The sequence below is a fragment of the Plecotus auritus genome (genome assembly GCF_963455305.1).
Source record: "Plecotus auritus genome assembly, chromosome: 1".
NCBI classification, from domain to species: Eukaryota; Metazoa; Chordata; class Mammalia; order Chiroptera; family Vespertilionidae; genus Plecotus; species Plecotus auritus.
This window is the reverse complement of record NC_137770.1, coordinates 80732370-80739228: the sequence shown is the minus strand read 5'-3', so window position 1 is coordinate 80739228 and position 6859 is coordinate 80732370. Positions and strand designations below refer to the sequence as shown.

The 6859-nt window shown below is 38.5% G+C and overlaps 1 pseudogene across 1 annotated transcript; it reads right to left on the bottom strand.

The window, feature by feature from the left end:
- Positions 1-463: 463 nt before the first annotated feature.
- Positions 464-6469, bottom strand: LOC308236583 (proteasome subunit alpha type-1-like; annotated as a pseudogene). The gene is made up of 2 exons: positions 6335-6469; positions 464-1213 (listed from the first exon to the last, which is right to left on the bottom strand). The product of its transcript is annotated as a proteasome subunit alpha type-1-like (transcript).
- Positions 6470-6859: the final 390 nt, after the last annotated feature.

Here is a 6859-nt window from a genome sequence, read left to right as displayed (position 1 = left end):
CCCACAACTGCCCTCCCCTGCAGGCCTGGTCTCCCCCAACTGCCCTCTCCTGCAGGCCTGGTTCCCCCCAACTGCCCTCCTCTGCCAGCCTGGTCACCCCCAACTGCCCACAACTACCCTCCCCTACCAGCCATCTTGTGGTGGCCATCATGTGTCCACATGGGGGCAGCCATCTTTGATACATGGGGGTGGCCATCTTATGTCTTGGAGTGATGGTCAATTTGCATATTACTCTTTTATTATATAGGATACCCTTCTACCCCCCCCCCCCCCTCAAAAAAAAATCCCATTATATGGTTTTAGTGAAGCTGCTTGGAATTCCAAACCACACATTTGGACTGATTTCTAAAACATACCATTCCACACTGCATCTTTTGGTTCAAAGTATAGATTATTGTCATCAGTACATGTTCCTATATTCTTACACATTTGATAATACACATGTAGAAGGGGGGATTATCACTTAATGTTCCATTGGTTCATCGGCCTTTTCTGATGGTTCATCAGCTGGTTTAATGGGCTGTGCCTTTCTCTGTAGCTTTCCTTCAAGACCTTCCAGGAATGGAGACATATCATCATCATCATAAATCGTAAACTCCAAATCTTTATCAACAATTCCAATGGAAGCATTCTTTGTAGTTAGGTCCTGTTCTTCAGGAAATGTCTCTCTAAGTATGCAGACCATTCAAATTGCACTCCATAAACTCAGGCACATGTCTCTCCAAGTAAGTAGGAACTGATTGAGAATGGGCTCCAATGGACATAGCTCTGCAGTCAAAATAGTTAGCTGATGGACAGGTTTAGAAAGTAGGAGGGCCCATATCATCATCACCAGCAATAATTAGTCCAACATCGTATCGTCTTCAGCCATATCTTTTTGTTGGTATCTGGGTCTTGCTTCACAAGATACAAGATGAGACACAGGTCTGTCAAATACAAAACTGGAATCCAAACATTCCTGGCACATAAAATTACATAACAGTCTATCATCAGCAGTAAGTTCTGCAATTGAGATACCAATATGGCTGTCAACATGGAGAAATTTTTTCTGAAGAGCTGCAAACTCTGACTGAGCTCTCTTCAATGCAACCAATACTGCATGGATTTTTTATTTCAGACCAACTGTGGCTGAAACTTGTTTGACAGCTTCCATTGCATATTCAATTTTATGAATCCTGCCCTGAGGGCTCCAAACAGTGACATTATTGTCATACTAGTTGGGAAACATGGTTCTGACCCAACACAGGCCTGGTTGTTTCCTATAAAGCTGCGAATCAAGGAGTGCTGGCTACTTTCATTTCAACAGAATATCAAACTCTATGAGAAAAGAGAGGCAGGTTTATAATAAGAATACAAAGACACAAAGTTAAGAAATTTATCCATGACAGTATTAACTATGACAACACAGCTAATGACCGATATAGATATATTTAAATCTTGAATCCAATATTTAATGCATCTGTTCAAATAAAATATGAAATCTCAGATTTTAAAAATGATCACATCCTTTGGAGACTGTCTGGGTGTTCTGGGTGCTGAGCGTGGGCGCCTGTGAGAAGACAGAATCTGAAATATAATAGGTCCTTGACAAACATTTGTTAATTGAATAAATAAGTGTATAAATAGTATTAGTTATATTTTGAGGATAAAATGGCTATGTCCGAAGTATATAAAGTAAATAATCAGTTTTACATTAATAAAAACTAAATTGTCCTAAAGCAGATATTTATTTCCTTGAGAGCTCTTTAAATGTTCACATATATGGGTGTGAATGATCATAAAAATAGACTATGTACAAACTCTATAAAATCAATACACAATATTATCACAGTAGTAAGCAAGTGAACTCTTGATTAACTTATCTTGATAATGCAGAGTTCTATGTTAACTTAGGGTTTATGTCTATTTGTGGAATTGCAGTCATAAAGGAAGTCAGAAGTATCTAGGAGTGTGCTTTCCCTGATTGAAGACATTGGCTCAAATAACTGAAAGTTTCATCCAGTTACTCAAGTAATCCAATCATTTCCCATTCTATCCTTTGATCTGATGTTTCATGATCAAAGTTGAAGAACAATGCTTTCATTCCTTGACCATTAATTTAATTAATATAAAATGTAACTTGTTTGTGATTCTCTTTTCAGGATCTAAATGTCTTTTCAGGACATTTTTAAAAACTCAGCAAATGATTTCAATCTGTGGTATTCAAATACACTTCCTAATAAGATGATTCCCAAAGGGAGAAATCAACTCAGTAAAATACAGTGATTGTTTAAAATCTACTGTGGGTGAAAAAAATAAAAATAAAGTCTACTGTGGGTGAAAATAATTAATTTAATAATCTAATGCATAATAAATATTAACATTATAGCTTCAGTTTACACCATGAAATATTTAGTTATAAAATATTTTCCCATATTAAAATTAACTTCTGTAATTTATTATCATTGGCATGCATTCATTTTTTAAATAAAATGATTAATCATAATGTACAGTCAAAAGAAAAAATATACTTTTAAATCAATGGGATCCTGAAATAGTGTTGTATTTGTTTTCTTCTCTTCTCAGGCTTTTAAAAGCAGGACAAAAATTCACAGGGCATTATTTACTCTCATGTTAGCTACCCTGTGCCAAATGTGTCATGTCTTAATGCCTATAAACTGATAGCTTTTCCTGTCTTGAACTATAATTAGGAAATGAAAATTTCACTTTTATATCATTTTTATATATACTTTTATTGATTTCAGAGAGGAAGGGAGAGGGAGAGGGAGCGAGAGATAGAAACATCAATGATGAGAGAGAATCATTGATTGGCTGCCTCCTGCACACCCTACACTGGGGATTGAGCCTGCAACCTGGGCATATGTCCTGACCAGGAATCAAACTGGGATCTCCTGGTTCATAGGTCTAGGCCAGTGGTCAGCAAACTGCGGCTCATGAGTCACATGTATCTCTATGGCCCCTTGAGTGTGGCTCTTCCACAAAATACCACGTGCGGGCGCGCACATACAGTGCAATTGAAACTTCGAGGCCCATGCGCAGAAGTCGGTTTTCGGCTCAAAAGAAATTTCATTCGTTGTACTGTTGATATTTGGCTCTGTTGACTAACGTGTTTGCTGACCACTGGTCTAGGCTCAACCACTGAGCAACGCTGGCGGGGCACTTTTATATAATTTTTTAGGCAAAATAAGCTAATGAGAAAAATCTTGTTTTAGAAAAGGGAAGTTGCAGAGTTCATTCCAAAGTGTATGTGTGGGGTTTAATATATATGTATGCATATATAAAGGATGGCCCAAAAAATGTATACACACTTTAATAGCTGATAGCTCAATTGATGTTTCTTTCTTTTCATATTTAACCCATTAAGATTAATAATTATTCAAAGAGTGTATATGTGTTATTTTTTGAGCTCAATAATTATTTACCTGTAATATAACAATACAAATTATAAGAATATACTGTCAGAATAGAAACTTTGAGCAGAATTATATTAAAGAAATGTCTCCTGAATGAGTAAGAATATGTAGTTTTATATAAAGCTGAAATTCAATGAAAAGTCATATATCTGTTCCACAGATCCTATTTTTAATGTTTATTTATTATTGTTTTTTATTGTTGATAACCCCTCCACCCCCCTTTGACCACCTCCAACCAACATTCCCCCATCTTCACCACACTATTGTCTGTGTTCATGGGCTATGTATATAAGTTCTTTGGCTAATCTCTTCACCTTCTTTCATCCAGTCCCTCCCAAACCCTCCCCTCTGACATGAGTTTATTTTGTTCATTAGATTCCACATATAAGTGAGATCATATGGTATTTTCCTTTCTCAGTCTGGCTTGTTTTGCTTAGCAAAATAATCTCCAGGTCCATCCATGCTATCAAAAAGAGTAATAATTCCTTAATTTTTATAGCTCCATAATATTCCATAATATTCCATTAAATATACCACAGCCTTTATTAAAATTATTTGTTGTTTAAAGTATTACATAAGTCTCCTTTTCCCCCCATTGACCTCTCCTCAGCAGCTCCCACCCCCCAGCATATGCCCTCACCCCCCTACTGTCTGTGTCCATTGGTTATGCTCATATACATGCATACCGGTCCTTTGGTTGATCTCTTACCATCCTCCACCCCTGTCTTCCCTCTTAGGTTGGACGGTCTGTTCGATGTTTTTATATTTCTGGCCCTATTTTTGTTCATCAGTTTATGTTGTTCATTATATTATACAGGTGTTTTTTTATCCATTCACCTACTGATGGGCACTTTGGCTGTTGACAGATCTTAGCTATCTATAATAATAAAAATGTAATGTGCTAATTAGACTGGACAGCCTAATGACCTTCTGGATGTTATTCCAGACATCCTTCCAGACAAAGCCACGGTGGTGGAGGCCAAGGCAGAGGCAGTTAGGGGTGATCAGGCAGGCAGGCAGAGGCAGTTAGGGATGATCAGGCAGGCAGGCGAGTGGTTAGGGGTGATCAGGCAGGCAGAGGTGGTTAGGGGCAATCAGGCTGGCAGGTGAGTGGTTAGGGGTCATCAGGCAGAAAGGCAAGTGGTTAAGGGTGATCAGGCAGACAGGTGAGTGGTTAGGGGCCATCAGGCAGGCAGGGGAGTGGTTAGGGGCTATCAGGCAGGCAGGGGAGTGGTTAAGGGCCATCAGGCAGGCAGAGGGGTTAGGGGCGATCAGGAAGGCAGGCAGGCCAGCAGATAGAAGCCAGTGGTCCTGGATTGTGAGAGGGTGCAGGCCGGGCTGAGGGACCCTCCCAACCCTCCCTTCCCCTCCCCACCCCTGCAAGAATTTTGTGCACTGGGCCTCTAGTTGTAAATAACACTGCTATGAACATAGGGGTGCAGATATTCTTTCGAATTGGTGTTTCGGGATTCTTAAGCTATACTCCCTAAAGTAGGATTACTGGGTCAAAGGCTGCTCCACTTTTAATTTCTTGAGAAAACTTCATATTGTTTTCCACAATGGTTCCATCAGTGCACTAAGTTTCCCTTTCTGCACATCCTCACCAGCACTTATTATTGGCTACTTTATTGATGATAGTCATTCTGGCAAGTGTGAGGCTATATCTCATTGTGGTTTTAATTTGCATCTCTCTGATGATTAGTGACGTTGAACATTTTTTGTATGTTTATTGGCCATCTGTGTGTCCTCTTTGGAGAAGTGTCTATTCAGGTCCTTTGTCCATATTTTAACTGGGTTGTTTGTCTTCCTGGTGTTGAGTTGTATAAGTTCTTTTGGAAATTAACCCCTTATCAGATGTATCATTGCCAAATATTTTCTTCCATACAGTGGGTAACCTTTTCATTTTGTGGATAATTTCCTTTGCTATGAGAAGCTTTTTAGTTTGATGTAGTCCCATCTGTTTATTTTTTCCTTTGTTTCCTTGGCCCTGGGAAATATATCAGCAAAGATATTGCTACAAGAGATGTCTGAGATTTTGCTGCCTATGTTTTCTCATCAACTGTAATGATTCATAATAAAAGAAATGTCTATGATAAAAATCCACATCAATCCATGGGGTAAGTGGTGAATTTGACTGGAATTTTAGAAAGGTTTGGAGTTAAGTGACAGAGATGTCAACCAATTTAAAATTTATTTATGGCATGCTTTGTTGGCAAGTTATTGAAACGCACTTTGAAGCCTGTGATGCAAAGTGCACCAGAGCAACACCCCCTTGTAAAATGAAACTTTATTGTAATATTTTATAGTGAAAGGTGCAATGAATATGAAACTATTTTGTACCATAAAGATATTCTCTGAAAATCTCATGTGTTAGGGGCAGAAATAGAATGTTGGGGACTAGATATTAATTATAAGAAATATTACTAACAAATATTAATCATGCTCTGTTAACTGTGCTTGTTTTGTCCTGATTTAAGAAAGCATATTCAGGCCAGCCAGCATGGCTCAGTGGTTGCACATTGATCTGTGAACTGGGAGATTATGTGATTCCCCGATAGGGCACATGCCAGGATGGAGAGCTCCATCCCCAGTGTGGGTCATGCAGGAGGCACCAATCAATGATTCTCTCTCATCATTAATGCTTCTATCTCTTTCCCTCTCCCTTCCTCTCTGAAATCATTTTTTTTAAAAGACAAAGAAAACACATTCTAATCTGGCTGTGAGTTATAGGGCGCCTGGGAGCTCACCTGGAAATGTGGTCCATCCTCCCCATCAGGGAGCTGCCTATTATCAAGGAAAAATTAACAACTTTGTTGTGGAAAGGAAACAATGGAGTCCCTGGATGCCCCTGGCCCTTTGCAAACTCCCAGCCCACATTGCCTATAATCTATAACCATTATATCCATTCTTATTCCTTTTGCCTGTTTCCCCATGTAATCTTTGACCTTGTATCCCAGATAAGCAGTTGGTTTATGCGGGGGAGGGGTAGAGAGCAGATTTTTGTGGATGACCTGCTGCTCTTTCATACTGCCAGCATTACTGGAATAACCACTCATCTATTATTCAACCCTGTCTCTGCTTAATTGGCTCAAATAGTGAAAGGTAGCCCTGACCCATTGGTTGTCTGGTTTCAATAGCAGGATACCTAAATAAAAAAATTATTACTAGTAATTTAGTGAGCATAAAACTGTTCATTGTACAATTAATATATATCACAGTTTAAATTATTTAACATATCTTAACTTTCTCTTTCTAATTTCTAATTTCTGAGTGTGTTAGTGTTGTACATAATATCTGCTTTTAGTAATGAATCTATAACATATGTAGAGCAATTATTATATTGAGGATGTTATGCTCAGAAAAGTTTGGATATTATTCATCTAAAAATGACCCACAAAGTTATCAGAAGGAAGGAGAGATGATAGTTTGGGAGTCATGTGAGGGAA